Source organism: Limanda limanda, chromosome 5 (assembly GCF_963576545.1).
Source record: "Limanda limanda chromosome 5, fLimLim1.1, whole genome shotgun sequence".
NCBI lineage: Eukaryota > Metazoa > Chordata > Actinopteri > Pleuronectiformes > Pleuronectidae > Limanda > Limanda limanda.
Genome location: NC_083640.1, coordinates 27,894,981 through 27,909,958, shown reverse-complemented (window position 1 = coordinate 27,909,958; position 14,978 = coordinate 27,894,981). Strand labels below are relative to the sequence as shown.

Genomic DNA, 14,978 nt, shown 5'->3' with positions numbered 1-14,978 from the left:
ATTCGTCACAAACAACTGGCCAGTATGGGGATTGAACCCATGACCTTGGCGTTATTAGCACCACGCTCTGACCATCTGAGCTAACCGGCCACAATATAGTGAGGATAGACTCCATTTATTATTCCACTGTTCCTTTTGCACAGGGAAAACCACAGTAGAAGTGTAGTATGATTAAGTAAACGACTCACTATGCCTTATTGAGATATTTTGTACACATACACATACACATGGTTACAAAAAACTTATATAAAGTAAGATATTTCATGGATCAATCTTTCGGTCATGTATTTAAATTCAGAGAAGCTTTAATCAATGATTGGATCGCTCTACGTTAAACCTGACAACAGAGCACTAAGACCAAGTGGCCTAATGGACAAGGCGTCTGACTTCGAATCAGAAGATTGAGGGTTCGAGTCCATTCGTGGTTGAATGTTCCTCAATTTACAAAAATATCTACATTGTAGTGCCTTAAGTAAAAAATTAAATGCTGGATGTGGTGTACACACAATGAAAAAAAGCTCACCAACAATTGACTAAGACCAAAACACATCTCACTGTATAAAGTTGCTTTTCTATTTAAAATCTCAGGGGTTCAAGACCCTTTGTGCTTTAAAATAGCATGTTATTGTTCACAACTTGGGGAGGATACTGGCAATAATAGTGAAAGAACAAACACACATGTTTTTTTTGGTGAAATGGCATTGCAGACGTTACAAACAACTGGCCAGTATGGGGATTGAACCCATGACCTTGGCGTTATTAGCACCATGCTCTGACCATCTGAGCTAACCGGCCACAAAATAAGTGAAAATAGACTCCATTCATTTGTCCAGTGTTCATTTTGCACAGGGTGAACAACAGTAAAAGGGCAGTAACAAATATCTACAGTGTAGTGCCTTAAGTAAAAAATTAAATGCTGGATGTGGTGTACACACAATGAAAAAAAGCTCACCAACAATTGACTAAGACCAAAACACATCTTACTGTATAAAGTTGCTTTTCTATTTCAAATCTCAGGGGTTCAAGACCCTTTGTGCTTTAAAATAGCATATTATTGTTCACAACTTGGGGAGGATACTGGCAATAATAGTGAAAGAACAAACACATGTTTTTTTTGGTGAAATGGCATTGCAGACGTTACAAACAACTGGCCAGTATGCATATGACCTTGGCGTTATTAGCACCACGCTCTGACCATCTGAGCTAACCGGCCACGATATAGTGAGGATATACTCCATTTATTATTCCACTGTTCATTTTGCACAGGGAAAACCACAGTAGAAGTGCAATATGATTTAGTAAACGACTCACTATGCCTTATTGAGATATTTTGTACACATACACATGGTTACAAAAAACGTATATAAAGTAAGATATTTCATGGATCAATCTTTCGGTCATGTATTTAAATTCAGAGAAGCTTGAATCAATGATTGGATCGCTCTACGTTAAACCTGACAACAGAGCACTAAGACCACGTGGCCTAATGGACAAGGCGTCTGACTTCGAATCAGAAGATTGAGGGTTCGAGTCCCTTCGTGGTTGAATGTTTCTCAATTTACAAAAATATCTACATTGTAGTGCCTTAAGTAAAAAATTTAATGCTGGATGTGGTGTACACACAATGAAAAAAAGCTCACCAACAATAGACTAAGACCAAAACACATCTTACTGTATAAAGTTGCTTTTCTATTTAAACTCTCATGGGTTCAAGACCCTTTGTGCTTTAAAATAGCATGTTATTGTTCACTACTTGGAGAGGAATCTGGCAATAACAGTGAGAGATCAAACACAAGGCTGTTTTTTTGATGAAATGGCATTGCATTCGTTACAAACAACTGGCCAGTATGGGGCTTGAACCCATGACCTTGGCGTTATTAGCACCACGCTCTGACCATCTGAGCTAACCGGCCACAATGTAGTGAAGAGAACTAAGACCACGTGGCCTAATGGACAAGGCGTCTGACTTTGAATCAGAAGATTGAGGATTCGAGTCCCTTTGTGGTTGAATGTTCCACAATTTACACAAATATCTACATTGTAGTGCCTGAAGTAAAAATGAAATGCTGGATGTGGTGTACACACAATGAAAAAAAGCTCACCAACAATTGACTAAGACCAAAACGCATCTTACTGTATAAAGTTGCTTTTCTATTTCAAATCTCAGGGGTTCAAGACCCTTTGTGCTTTAAATTGCATATTATTGTTCACAACTTGGGGAGGATATTGGCAATAATAGTGAAAGAACAAACACACATGTTTTTTTCGTGAAATGCCATTGCATTCGTCACAAACAACTGGCCAGTATGGGGATTGAACCCATGACCTTGGCGTTATTAGCACCACGCTCTGACCATCTGAGCTAACCGGCCACAATATAGTGAGGATAGACTCCATTTATTATTCCACTGTTCCTTTTGCACAGGGAAAACCACAGTAGAAGTGTAGTATGATTAAGTAAACGACTCACTATGCCTTATTGAGATATTTTGTACACATACACATACACATGGTTACAAAAAACTTATATAAAGTAAGATATTTCATGGATCAATCTTTCGGTCATGTATTTAAATTCAGAGAAGCTTTAATCAATGATTGGATCGCTCTACGTTAAACCTGACAACAGAGCACTAAGACCACGTGGCCTAATGGACAAGGCGTCTGACTTCGAATCAGAAGATTGAGGGTTCGAGTCCCTTCGTGTTTGAATGTTCCTCAATTTACAAAAATATATACATTGTAGTGCCTTAAGTAAAAAATTAAATGCTGGATGTGGTGTACACACAATGAAAAAAAGCTCACCAACAATTGACTAAGACCAAAACACATCTTACTGTATAAAGTTGCTTTTCTATTTAAACTCTCATGGGTTCAAGACCCTTTGTGCTTTAAAATAGCATGTTATTGTTCACTACTTGGAGAGGAATCTGGCAATAACAGTGAGAGATCAAACACAAGGCTGTTTTTTTGATGAAATGGCATTGCATTCGTTACAAACAACTGGCCAGTATGGGGCTTGAACCCATGACCTTGGCGTTATTAGCACCACGCTCTGACCATCTGAGCTAACCGGCCACAATACAGTGAAGAGAACTAAGACCACGTGGCCTAATGGACAAGGCGTCTGACTTTGAATCAGAAGATTGAGGATTCGAGTCCCTTTGTGGTTGAATGTTCCACAATTTACACAAATATCTACATTGTAGTGCCTTAAGTAAAAATGAAATGCTGGATGTGGTGTACACACAATGAAAAAAAGCTCACCAACAATTGACTAAGACCAAAACGCATCTTACTGTATAAAGTTGCTTTTCTATTTCAAATCTCAGGGGTTCAAGACCCTTTGTGCTTTAAATTGCATATTATTGTTCACAACTTGGGGAGGATATTGGCAATAATAGTGAAAGAACAAACACAAATGTTTTTTTTGGTGAAATGGCATTGCAGACGTTACAAACAACTGGCCAGTATGGGGATTGAACCCATGACCTTGGCTTTATTAGCACCATGCTCTGACCATCTGAGCTAACCGGCCACAAAATAAGTGAAAATAGACTCCATTCATTTGTCCAGTGTTCATTTTGCACAGGGTGAACAACAGTAGAAGTGTAGTATGATTAAGTAAACGACTCACTATGCCTTATTGAGATATTTTGTACACATAAACATACACATGGTTACAAAAAACTTATATAAAGTAAGATATTTCATGGATCAATCTTTCGGTCATGTATTTAAATTCAGAGAAGCTTTAATCAATGATTGGATCGCTCTACGTTAAACCTGACAACAGAGCACTAAGACCACGTGGCCTAATGGACAAGGCGTCTGACTTCGAATCAGAAGATTGAGGGTTCGAGTCCATTCGTGGTTGAATGTTCCTCAATTTACAAAAATATCTACATTGTAGTGCCTTAAGTAAAAAATTAAATGCTGGATGTGGTGTACACACAATGAAAAAAAGCTCACCAACAATTGACTAAGACCAAAACACATCTCACTGTATAAAGTTGCTTTTCTATTTAAAATCTCAGGGGTTCAAGACCCTTTGTGCTTTAAAATAGCATGTTATTGTTCACAACTTGGGGAGGATACTGGCAATAATAGTGAAAGAACAAACACACATGTTTTTTTTGGTGAAATGGCATTGCAGACGTTACAAACAACTGGCCAGTATGGGGATTGAACCCATGACCTTGGCGTTATTAGCACCATGCTCTGACCATCTGAGCTAACCGGCCACAAAATAAGTGAAAATAGACTCCATTCATTTGTCCAGTGTTCATTTTGCACAGGGTGAACAACAGTAAAAGGGCAGTAACAAATATCTACAGTGTAGTGATTAAGTAAAAAATTAAATGCTGGATGTGGTGTACACACAATGAAAAAAAAGCTCACCAACAATTGACTAAGACCAAAACACATCTTACTGTATAAAGTTGCTTTTCTATTTCAAATCTCAGGGGTTCAAGACCCTTTGTGCTTTAAAATAGCATATTATTGTTCACAACTTGGGGAGGATACTGGCAATAATAGTGAAAGAACAAACACATGTTTTTTTTGGTGAAATGGCATTGCAGACGTTACAAACAACTAGCCAGTATGCATATGACCTTGGCGTTATTAGCACCACGCTCTGACCATCTAAGCTAACCGGCCACAATATAGTGAGGATAGACTCCATTTATTATTCCACTGTTCATTTTGCACAGGGAAAACCACAGTAGAAGTGCAATATGATTTAGTAAACGACTCACTATGCCTTATTGAGATATTTTGTACACATACACATGGTTACAAAAAACGTATATAAAGTAAGATATTTCATGGATCAATCTTTCGGTCATGTATTTAAATTCAGAGAAGCTTTAATCAATGATTGGATCGCTCTACGTTAAACCTGACAGCAGAGCACTAAGACCACGTGGCCTAATGGACAAGGCGTCTGACTTCGAATCAGAAGATTGAGGGTTCGAGTCCCTTCGTGGTTGAATGTTCCTCAATTTACAAAAATATATACATTGTAGTGCCTTAAGTAAAAAATTAAATGCTGGATGTGGTGTACACACAATGAAAAAAAGCTCACCAACAATTGACTAAGACCAAAACACATCTTACTGTATAAAGTTGCTTTTCTATTTAAACTCTCATGGGTTCAAGACCCTTTGTGCTTTAAAATAGCATGTTATTGTTCACTACTTGGAGAGGAATCTGGCAATAACAGTGAGAGATCAAACACAAGGCTGTTTTTTTGATGAAATGGCATTGCATTCGTTACAAACAACTGGCCAGTATGGGGCTTGAACCCATGAACTTGGCGTTATTAGCACCACGCTCTGACCATCTGAGCTAACCGGCCACAATGTAGTGAAGAGAACTAAGACCACGTGGCCTAATGGACAAGGCGTCTGACTTTGAATCAGAAGATTGAGGATTCGAGTCCCTTTGTGGTTGAATGTTCCACAATTTACACAAATATCTACATTGTAGTGCCTTAAGTAAAAATGAAATGCTGGATGTGGTGTACACACAATGAAAAAAAGCTCACCAACAATTGACTAAGACCAAAACGCATCTTACTGTATAAAGTTGCTTTTCTATTTCAAATCTCAGGGGTTCAAGACCCTTTGTGCTTTAAATTGCATATTATTGTTCACAACTTGGGGAGGATATTGGCAATAATAGTGAAAGAACAAACACACATGTTTTTTTTGGTGAAATGCCATTGCATTCGTCACAAACAACTGGCCAGTATGGGGATTGAACCCATGACCTTGGCGTTATTAGCACCACGCTCTGACCATCTGAGCTAACCGGCCACAATATAGTGAGGATAGACTCCATTTATTATTCCACTGTTCCTTTTGCACAGGGAAAACCACAGTAGTAGTGTAGTATGATTAAGTAAACGACTCACTATGCCTTATTGAGATATTTTGTACACATACACATACACATGGTTACAAAAAACTTATATAAAGTAAGATATTTCATGGATCAATCTTTCGGTCATGTATTTAAATTCAGAGAAGCTTTAATCAATGATTGGATCGCTCTACGTTAAACCTGACAACAGAGCACTAAGACCAAGTGGCCTAATGGACAAGGCGTCTGACTTCGAATCAGAAGATTGAGGGTTCGAGTCCATTCGTGGTTGAATGTTCCTCAATTTACAAAAATATCTACATTGTAGTGCCTTAAGTAAAAAATTAAATGCTGGATGTGGTGTACACACAATGAAAAAAAGCTCACCAACAATTGACTAAGACCAAAACACATCTCACTGTATAAAGTTGCTTTTCTATTTAAAATCTCAGGGGTTCAAGACCCTTTGTGCTTTAAAATAGCATGTTATTGTTCACAACTTGGGGAGGATACTGGCAATAATAGTGAAAGAACAAACACACATGTTTTTTTTGGTGAAATGGCATTGCAGACGTTACAAACAACTGGCCAGTATGGGGATTGAACCCATGACCTTGGCGTTATTAGCACCATGCTCTGACCATCTGAGCTAACCGGCCACAAAATAAGTGAAAATAGACTCCATTCATTTGTCCAGTGTTCATTTTGCACAGGGTGAACAACAGTAAAAGGGCAGTAACAAATATCTACAGTGTAGTGCCTTAAGTAAAAAATTAAATGCTGGATGTGGTGTACACACAATGAAAAAAAGCTCACCAACAATTGACTAAGACCAAAACACATCTTACTGTATAAAGTTGCTTTTCTATTTCAAATCTCAGGGGTTCAAGACCCTTTGTGCTTTAAAATAGCATATTATTGTTCACAACTTGGGGAGGATACTGGCAATAATAGTGAAAGAACAAACACATGTTTTTTTTGGTGAAATGGCATTGCAGACGTTACAAACAACTGGCCAGTATGCATATGACCTTGGCGTTATTAGCACCACGCTCTGACCATCTGAGCTAACCGGCCACAATATAGTGAGGATATACTCCATTTATTATTCCACTGTTCATTTTGCACAGGGAAAACCACAGTAGAAGTGCAATATGATTTAGTAAACGACTCACTATGCCTTATTGAGATATTTTGTACACATACACATGGTTACAAAAAACGTATATAAAGTAAGATATTTCATGGATCAATCTTTCGGTCATGTATTTAAATTCAGAGAAGCTTGAATCAATGATTGGATCGCTCTACGTTAAACCTGACAACAGAGCACTAAGACCACGTGGCCTAATGGACAAGGCGTCTGACTTCGAATCAGAAGATTGAGGGTTCGAGTCCCTTCGTGGTTGAATGTTCCTCAATTTACAAAAATATCTACATTGTAGTGCCTTAAGTAAAAAATTTAATGCTGGATGTGGTGTACACACAATGAAAAAAAGCTCACCAACAATTGACTAAGACCAAAACACATCTTACTGTATAAAGTTGCTTTTCTATTTAAACTCTCATGGGTTCAAGACCCTTTGTGCTTTAAAATAGCATGTTATTGTTCACTACTTGGAGAGGAATCTGGCAATAACAGTGAGAGATCAAACACAAGGCTGTTTTTTTGATGAAATGGCATTGCATTCGTTACAAACAACTGGCCAGTATGGGGCTTGAACCCATGACCTTGGCGTTATTAGCACCACGCTCTGACCATCTGAGCTAACCGGCCACAATGTAGTGAAGAGAACTAAGACCACGTGGCCTAATGGACAAGGCGTCTGACTTTGAATCAGAAGATTGAGGATTCGAGTCCCTTTGTGGTTGAATGTTCCACAATTTACACAAATATCTACATTGTAGTGCCTTAAGTAAAAATGAAATGCTGGATGTGGTGTACACACAATGAAAAAAAGCTCACCAACAATTGACTAAGACCAAAACGCATCTTACTGTATAAAGTTGCTTTTCTATTTCAAATCTCAGGGGTTCAAGACCCTTTGTGCTTTAAATTGCATATTATTGTTCACAACTTGGGGAGGATATTGGCAATAATAGTGAAAGAACAAACACACATGTTTTTTTTGGTGAAATGCCATTGCATTCGTCACAAACAACTGGCCAGTATGGGGATTGAACCCATGACCTTGGCGTTATTAGCACCACGCTCTGACCATCTGAGCTAACCGGCCACAATATAGTGAGGATAGACTCCATTTATTATTCCACTGTTCCTTTTGCACAGGGAAAACCACAGTAGAAGTGTAGTATGATTAAGTAAACGACTCACTATGCCTTATTGAGATATTTTGTACACATACACATACACATGGTTACAAAAAACTTATATAAAGTAAGATATTTCATGGATCAATCTTTCGGTCATGTATTTAAATTCAGAGAAGCTTTAATCAATGATTGGATCGCTCTACGTTAAACCTGACAACAGAGCACTAAGACCAAGTGGCCTAATGGACAAGGCGTCTGACTTCGAATCAGAAGATTGAGGGTTCGAGTCCATTCGTGGTTGAATGTTCCTCAATTTACAAAAATATCTACATTGTAGTGCCTTAAGTAAAAAATTAAATGATGGATGTGGTGTACACACAATGAAAAAAAGCTCACCAACAATTGACTAAGACCAAAACACATCTCACTGTATAAAGTTGCTTTTCTATTTAAAATCTCAGGGGTTCAAGACCCTTTGTGCTTTAAAATAGCATGTTATTGTTCACAACTTGGGGAGGATACTGGCAATAATAGTGAAAGAACAAACACACATGTTTTTTTTGGTGAAATGGCATTGCAGACGTTACAAACAACTGGCCAGTATGGGGATTGAACCCATGACCTTGGCGTTATTAGCACCATGCTCTGACCATCTGAGCTAACCGGCCACAAAATAAGTGAAAATAGACTCCATTCATTTGTCCAGTGTTCATTTTGCACAGGGTGAACAACAGTAAAAGGGCAGTAACAAATATCTACAGTGTAGTGCCTTAAGTAAAAAATTAAATGCTGGATGTGGTGTACACACAATGAAAAAAAGCTCACCAACAATTGACTAAGACCAAAACACATCTTACTGTATAAAGTTGCTTTTCTATTTCAAATCTCAGGGGTTCAAGACCCTTTGTGCTTTAAAATAGCATATTATTGTTCACAACTTGGGGAGGATACTGGCAATAATAGTGAAAGAACAAACACATGTTTTTTTTGGTGAAATGGCATTGCAGACGTTACAAACAACTGGCCAGTATGCATATGACCTTGGCGTTATTAGCACCACGCTCTGACCATCTGAGCTAACCGGCCACGATATAGTGAGGATATACTCCATTTATTATTCCACTGTTCATTTTGCACAGGGAAAACCACAGTAGAAGTGCAATATGATTTAGTAAACGACTCACTATGCCTTATTGAGATATTTTGTACACATACACATGGTTACAAAAAACGTATATAAAGTAAGATATTTCATGGATCAATCTTTCGGTCATGTATTTAAATTCAGAGAAGCTTGAATCAATGATTGGATCGCTCTACGTTAAACCTGACAACAGAGCACTAAGACCACGTGGCCTAATGGACAAGGCGTCTGACTTCGAATCAGAAGATTGAGGGTTCGAGTCCCTTCGTGGTTGAATGTTTCTCAATTTACAAAAATATCTACATTGTAGTGCCTTAAGTAAAAAATTTAATGCTGGATGTGGTGTACACACAATGAAAAAAAGCTCACCAACAATAGACTAAGACCAAAACACATCTTACTGTATAAAGTTGCTTTTCTATTTAAACTCTCATGGGTTCAAGACCCTTTGTGCTTTAAAATAGCATGTTATTGTTCACTACTTGGAGAGGAATCTGGCAATAACAGTGAGAGATCAAACACAAGGCTGTTTTTTTGATGAAATGGCATTGCATTCGTTACAAACAACTGGCCAGTATGGGGCTTGAACCCATGACCTTGGCGTTATAAGCACCACGCTCTGACCATCTGAGCTAACCGGCCACAATGTAGTGAAGAGAACTAAGACCACGTGGCCTAATGGACAAGGCGTCTGACTTTGAATCAGAAGATTGAGGATTCGAGTCCCTTTGTGGTTGAATGTTCCACAATTTACACAAATATCTACATTGTAGTGCCTGAAGTAAAAATGAAATGCTGGATGTGGTGTACACACAATGAAAAAAAGCTCACCAACAATTGACTAAGACCAAAACGCATCTTACTGTATAAAGTTGCTTTTCTATTTCAAATCTCAGGGGTTCAAGACCCTTTGTGCTTTAAATTGCATATTATTGTTCACAACTTGGGGAGGATATTGGCAATAATAGTGAAAGAACAAACACACATGTTTTTTTCGTGAAATGCCATTGCATTCGTCACAAACAACTGGCCAGTATGGGGATTGAACCCATGACCTTGGCGTTATTAGCACCACGCTCTGACCATCTGAGCTAACCGGCCACAATATAGTGAGGATAGACTCCATTTATTATTCCACTGTTCCTTTTGCACAGGGAAAACCACAGTAGAAGTGTAGTATGATTAAGTAAACGACTCACTATGCCTTATTGAGATATTTTGTACACATACACATACACATGGTTACAAAAAACTTATATAAAGTAAGATATTTCATGGATCAATCTTTCGGTCATGTATTTAAATTCAGAGAAGCTTTAATCAATGATTGGATCGCTCTACGTTAAACCTGACAACAGAGCACTAAGACCAAGTGGCCTAATGGACAAGGCGTCTGACTTCGAATCAGAAGATTGAGGGTTCGAGTCCCTTCGTGGTTGAATGTTCCTCAATTTACAAAAATATCTACATTGTAGTGCCTTAAGTAAAAAATTTAATGCTGGATGTGGTGTACACACAATGAAAAAAAGCTCACCAACAATTGACTAAGACCAAAACACATCTTACTGTATAAAGTTGCTTTTCTATTTAAACTCTCATGGGTTCAAGACCCTTTGTGCTTTAAAATAGCATGTTATTGTTCACTACTTGGAGAGGAATCTGGCAATAACAGTGAGAGATCAAACACAAGGCTGTTTTTTTGATGAAATGGCATTGCATTCGTTACAAACAACTGGCCAGTATGGGGCTTGAACCCATGACCTTGGCGTTATTAGCACCACGCTCTGACCATCTGAGCTAACCGGCCACAATATAGTGAGGATAGACTCCATTTATTATTCCACTGTTCCTTTTGCACAGGGAAAACCACAGTAGAAGTGTAGTATGATTAAGTAAACGACTCACTATGCCTTATTGAGATATTTTGTACACATACACATACACATGGTTACAAAAAACTTATATAAAGTAAGATATTTCATGGATCAATCTTTCGGTCATGTATTTAAATTCAGAGAAGCTTTAATCAATGATTGGATCGCTCTACGTTAAACCTGACAACAGAGCACTAAGACCAAGTGGCCTAATGGACAAGGCGTCTGACTTCGAATCAGAAGATTGAGGGTTCGAGTCCCTTCGTGGTTGAATGTTCCTCAATTTACAAAAATATCTACATTGTAGTGCCTTAAGTAAAAAATTTAATGCTGGATGTGGTGTACACACAATGAAAAAAAGCTCACCAACAATTGACTAAGACCAAAACACATCTTACTGTATAAAGTTGCTTTTCTATTTAAACTCTCATGGGTTCAAGACCCTTTGTGCTTTAAAATAGCATGTTATTGTTCACTACTTGGAGAGGAATCTGGCAATAACAGTGAGAGATCAAACACAAGGCTGTTTTTTTGATGAAATGGCATTGCATTCGTTACAAACAACTGGCCAGTATGGGGCTTGAACCCATGACCTTGGCGTTATTAGCACCACGCTCTGACCATCTGAGCTAACCGGCCACAATGTAGTGAAGAGAACTAAGACCACGTGGCCTAATGGACAAGGCGTCTGACTTTGAATCAGAAGATTGAGGATTCGAGTCCCTTTGTGGTTGAATGTTCCACAATTTACACAAATATCTACATTGTAGTGCCTTAAGTAAAAATGAAATGCTGGATGTGGTGTACACACAATGAAAAAAAGCTCACCAACAATTGACTAAGACCAAAACGCATCTTACTGTATAAAGTTGCTTTTCTATTTCAAATCTCAGGGGTTCAAGACCCTTTGTGCTTTAAATTGCATATTATTGTTCACAACTTGGGGAGGATATTGGCAATAATAGTGAAAGAACAAACACACATGTTTTTTTTGGTGAAATGCCATTGCATTCGTCACAAACAACTGGCCAGTATGGGGATTGAACCCATGACCTTGGCGTTATTAGCACCACGCTCTGACCATCTGAGCTAACCGGCCACAATATAGTGAGGATAGACTCCATTTATTATTCCACTGTTCCTTTTGCACAGGGAAAACCACAGTAGAAGTGTAGTATGATTAAGTAAACGACTCACTATGCCTTATTGAGATATTTTGTACACATACACATACACATGGTTACAAAAAACTTATATAAAGTAAGATATTTCATGGATCAATCTTTCGGTCATGTATTTAAATTCAGAGAAGCTTTAATCAATGATTGGATCGCTCTACGTTAAACCTGACAACAGAGCACTAAGACCAAGTGGCCTAATGGACAAGGCGTCTGACTTCGAATCAGAAGATTGAGGGTTCGAGTCCATTCGTGGTTGAATGTTCCTCAATTTACAAAAATATCTACATTGTAGTGCCTTAAGTAAAAAATTAAATGCTGGATGTGGTGTACACACAATGAAAAAAAGCTCACCAACAATTGACTAAGACCAAAACACATCTCACTGTATAAAGTTGCTTTTCTATTTAAAATCTCAGGGGTTCAAGACCCTTTGTGCTTTAAAATAGCATGTTATTGTTCACAACTTGGGGAGGATACTGGCAATAATAGTGAAAGAACAAACACACATGTTTTTTTTGGTGAAATGGCATTGCAGACGTTACAAACAACTGGCCAGTATGGGGATTGAACCCATGACCTTGGCGTTATTAGCACCATGCTCTGACCATCTGAGCTAACCGGCCACAAAATAAGTGAAAATAGACTCCATTCATTTGTCCAGTGTTCATTTTGCACAGGGTGAACAACAGTAAAAGGGCAGTAACAAATATCTACAGTGTAGTGCCTTAAGTAAAAAATTAAATGCTGGATGTGGTGTACACACAATGAAAAAAAGCTCACCAACAATTGACTAAGACCAAAACCCATCTTACTGTATAAAGTTGCTTTTCTATTTCAAATCTCAGGGGTTCAAGACCCTTTGTGCTTTAAAATAGCATATTATTGTTCACAACTTGGGGAGGATACTGGCAATAATAGTGAAAGAACAAACACATGTTTTTTTTGGTGAAATGGCATTGCAGACGTTACAAACAACTGGCCAGTATGCATATGACCTTGGCGTTATTAGCACCACGCTCTGACCATCTGAGCTAACCGGCCACGATATAGTGAGGATATACTCCATTTATTATTCCACTGTTCATTTTGCACAGGGAAAACCACAGTAGAAGTGCAATAGGATTTAGTAAACGACTCACTATGCCTTATTGAGATATTTTGTACACATACACATGGTTACAAAAAACTTATATAAAGTAAGATATTTCATGGATCAATCTTTCGGTCATGTATTTAAATTCAGAGAAGCTTTAATCAATGATTGGATCGCTCTACGTTAAACCTGACAACAGAGCACTAAGACCACGTGGCCTGATGGACAAGGCGTCTGACTTCGAATCAGAAGATTGAGGGTTCGAGTCCCTTCGTGGTTGAATGTTCCTCAATTTACATAAATATATACATTGTAGTGCCTTAAGTAAAAAATTAAATGCTGGTTGTGGTGTACACACAATGAAAAAAAGCTCACCAACAATTGACTAAGACCAAAACACATCTTACTGTATAAAGTTGCTTTTCTATTTAAACTCTCATGGGTTCAAGACCCTTTGTGCTTTAAAATAGCATGTTATTGTTCACTACTTGGAGAGGAATCTGGCAATAACAGTGAGAGATCAAACACAAGGCTGTTTTTTTGATGAAATGGCATTGCATTCGTTACAAACAACTGGCCAGTATGGGGCTTGAACCCATGACCTTGGCGTTATTAGCACCACGCTCTGACCATCTGAGCTAACCGGCCACAATACAGTGAGGATAGACTCCATTTATTATTCCACTGTTCCTTTTGCACAGGGAAAACCACAGTAGAAGTGCAGTATGATTTAGTAAACGACTCACTATGCCTTATTGAGATATTTTGTACACATACACATGGTTACAAAAAACGTATATAAAGTAAGATATTTCATGGATCAATCTTTCGGTCATGTATTTAAATTCAGAGAAGCTTTAATCAATGATTGGATCGCTCTACGTTAAACCTGACAACAGAGCACTAAGACCACGTGGCCTAATGGACAAGGCGTCTGACTTCGAATCAGAAGATTGAGGGTTCGAGTCCCTTCGTGGTTGAATGTTCCTCAATTTACAAAAATATATACATTGTAGTGCCTTAAGTAAAAAATTAAATGCTGGATGTGGTGTACACACAATGAAAAAAAGCTCACCAACAATTGACTAAGACCAAAACACATCTTACTGTATAAAGTTGCTTTTCTATTTAAACTCTCATGGGTTCAAGACCCTTTGTGCTTTAAAATAGCATGTTATTGTTCACTACTTGGAGAGGAATCTGGCAATAACAGTGAGAGATCAAACACAAGGCTGTTTTTTTGATGAAATGGCATTGCATTCGTTACAAACAACTGGCCAGTATGGGGCTTGAACCCATGACCTTGGCGTTATTAGCACCACGCTCTGACCATCTGAGCTAACCGGCCACAATGTAGTGAAGAGAACTAAGACCACGTGGCCTAATGGACAAGGCGTCTGACTTTGAATCAGAAGATTGAGGATTCGAGTCCCTTTGTCGTTGAATGTTCCACAATTTACACAAATATCTACATTGTAGTGCCTTAAGTAAAAATGAAATGCTGGATGTGGTGTACACACAATGAAAAAAAGCTCACCAACAAT

The 14,978-nt window shown here is 38.2% G+C and overlaps 27 non-coding genes across 27 annotated transcripts; 10 read left to right on the top strand and 17 right to left on the bottom strand.

Moving 5' to 3' along the window:
• Positions 1-16: 16 nt before the first annotated feature.
• Positions 17-90, bottom strand: trnai-aau (transfer RNA isoleucine (anticodon AAU)). Its single transcript has one exon. It is a non-coding gene; the product is annotated as a tRNA-Ile (tRNA).
• Positions 91-721: 631 nt separating this feature from the next.
• trnai-aau (transfer RNA isoleucine (anticodon AAU)) lies at positions 722-795 on the bottom strand. The gene has a single exon. It is a non-coding gene; the product is annotated as a tRNA-Ile (tRNA).
• A 677-nt stretch (positions 796-1,472) lies between these two features.
• trnar-ucg (transfer RNA arginine (anticodon UCG)) lies at positions 1,473-1,545 on the top strand. The gene has a single exon. It is a non-coding gene; the product is annotated as a tRNA-Arg (tRNA).
• A 294-nt stretch (positions 1,546-1,839) lies between these two features.
• trnai-aau (transfer RNA isoleucine (anticodon AAU)) lies at positions 1,840-1,913 on the bottom strand. The gene has a single exon. It is a non-coding gene; the product is annotated as a tRNA-Ile (tRNA).
• A 385-nt stretch (positions 1,914-2,298) lies between these two features.
• trnai-aau (transfer RNA isoleucine (anticodon AAU)) lies at positions 2,299-2,372 on the bottom strand. The gene has a single exon. It is a non-coding gene; the product is annotated as a tRNA-Ile (tRNA).
• Positions 2,373-2,637: 265 nt separating this feature from the next.
• Positions 2,638-2,710, top strand: trnar-ucg (transfer RNA arginine (anticodon UCG)). The gene has a single exon. It is a non-coding gene; the product is annotated as a tRNA-Arg (tRNA).
• A 294-nt stretch (positions 2,711-3,004) lies between these two features.
• trnai-aau (transfer RNA isoleucine (anticodon AAU)) lies at positions 3,005-3,078 on the bottom strand. Its single transcript has one exon. It is a non-coding gene; the product is annotated as a tRNA-Ile (tRNA).
• Positions 3,079-3,804: 726 nt separating this feature from the next.
• On the top strand, positions 3,805-3,877 carry trnar-ucg (transfer RNA arginine (anticodon UCG)). Its single transcript has one exon. It is a non-coding gene; the product is annotated as a tRNA-Arg (tRNA).
• Positions 3,878-4,170: 293 nt separating this feature from the next.
• trnai-aau (transfer RNA isoleucine (anticodon AAU)) lies at positions 4,171-4,244 on the bottom strand. The gene has a single exon. It is a non-coding gene; the product is annotated as a tRNA-Ile (tRNA).
• Positions 4,245-4,921: 677 nt separating this feature from the next.
• Positions 4,922-4,994, top strand: trnar-ucg (transfer RNA arginine (anticodon UCG)). The gene has a single exon. It is a non-coding gene; the product is annotated as a tRNA-Arg (tRNA).
• A 754-nt stretch (positions 4,995-5,748) lies between these two features.
• trnai-aau (transfer RNA isoleucine (anticodon AAU)) lies at positions 5,749-5,822 on the bottom strand. The gene has a single exon. It is a non-coding gene; the product is annotated as a tRNA-Ile (tRNA).
• Positions 5,823-6,453: 631 nt separating this feature from the next.
• On the bottom strand, positions 6,454-6,527 carry trnai-aau (transfer RNA isoleucine (anticodon AAU)). Its single transcript has one exon. It is a non-coding gene; the product is annotated as a tRNA-Ile (tRNA).
• Positions 6,528-7,204: 677 nt separating this feature from the next.
• Positions 7,205-7,277, top strand: trnar-ucg (transfer RNA arginine (anticodon UCG)). The gene has a single exon. It is a non-coding gene; the product is annotated as a tRNA-Arg (tRNA).
• A 294-nt stretch (positions 7,278-7,571) lies between these two features.
• trnai-aau (transfer RNA isoleucine (anticodon AAU)) lies at positions 7,572-7,645 on the bottom strand. Its single transcript has one exon. It is a non-coding gene; the product is annotated as a tRNA-Ile (tRNA).
• A 386-nt stretch (positions 7,646-8,031) lies between these two features.
• Positions 8,032-8,105, bottom strand: trnai-aau (transfer RNA isoleucine (anticodon AAU)). Its single transcript has one exon. It is a non-coding gene; the product is annotated as a tRNA-Ile (tRNA).
• Positions 8,106-9,487: 1,382 nt separating this feature from the next.
• On the top strand, positions 9,488-9,560 carry trnar-ucg (transfer RNA arginine (anticodon UCG)). Its single transcript has one exon. It is a non-coding gene; the product is annotated as a tRNA-Arg (tRNA).
• A 294-nt stretch (positions 9,561-9,854) lies between these two features.
• On the bottom strand, positions 9,855-9,928 carry trnai-uau (transfer RNA isoleucine (anticodon UAU)). The gene has a single exon. It is a non-coding gene; the product is annotated as a tRNA-Ile (tRNA).
• Positions 9,929-10,313: 385 nt separating this feature from the next.
• Positions 10,314-10,387, bottom strand: trnai-aau (transfer RNA isoleucine (anticodon AAU)). Its single transcript has one exon. It is a non-coding gene; the product is annotated as a tRNA-Ile (tRNA).
• A 265-nt stretch (positions 10,388-10,652) lies between these two features.
• On the top strand, positions 10,653-10,725 carry trnar-ucg (transfer RNA arginine (anticodon UCG)). The gene has a single exon. It is a non-coding gene; the product is annotated as a tRNA-Arg (tRNA).
• Positions 10,726-11,019: 294 nt separating this feature from the next.
• Positions 11,020-11,093, bottom strand: trnai-aau (transfer RNA isoleucine (anticodon AAU)). Its single transcript has one exon. It is a non-coding gene; the product is annotated as a tRNA-Ile (tRNA).
• Positions 11,094-11,358: 265 nt separating this feature from the next.
• trnar-ucg (transfer RNA arginine (anticodon UCG)) lies at positions 11,359-11,431 on the top strand. Its single transcript has one exon. It is a non-coding gene; the product is annotated as a tRNA-Arg (tRNA).
• Positions 11,432-11,725: 294 nt separating this feature from the next.
• Positions 11,726-11,799, bottom strand: trnai-aau (transfer RNA isoleucine (anticodon AAU)). Its single transcript has one exon. It is a non-coding gene; the product is annotated as a tRNA-Ile (tRNA).
• A 386-nt stretch (positions 11,800-12,185) lies between these two features.
• trnai-aau (transfer RNA isoleucine (anticodon AAU)) lies at positions 12,186-12,259 on the bottom strand. Its single transcript has one exon. It is a non-coding gene; the product is annotated as a tRNA-Ile (tRNA).
• Positions 12,260-13,641: 1,382 nt separating this feature from the next.
• Positions 13,642-13,714, top strand: trnar-ucg (transfer RNA arginine (anticodon UCG)). Its single transcript has one exon. It is a non-coding gene; the product is annotated as a tRNA-Arg (tRNA).
• A 294-nt stretch (positions 13,715-14,008) lies between these two features.
• On the bottom strand, positions 14,009-14,082 carry trnai-aau (transfer RNA isoleucine (anticodon AAU)). Its single transcript has one exon. It is a non-coding gene; the product is annotated as a tRNA-Ile (tRNA).
• A 259-nt stretch (positions 14,083-14,341) lies between these two features.
• On the top strand, positions 14,342-14,414 carry trnar-ucg (transfer RNA arginine (anticodon UCG)). The gene has a single exon. It is a non-coding gene; the product is annotated as a tRNA-Arg (tRNA).
• A 294-nt stretch (positions 14,415-14,708) lies between these two features.
• On the bottom strand, positions 14,709-14,782 carry trnai-aau (transfer RNA isoleucine (anticodon AAU)). The gene has a single exon. It is a non-coding gene; the product is annotated as a tRNA-Ile (tRNA).
• Between the last annotated feature and the right edge of the window lie 196 nt (positions 14,783-14,978).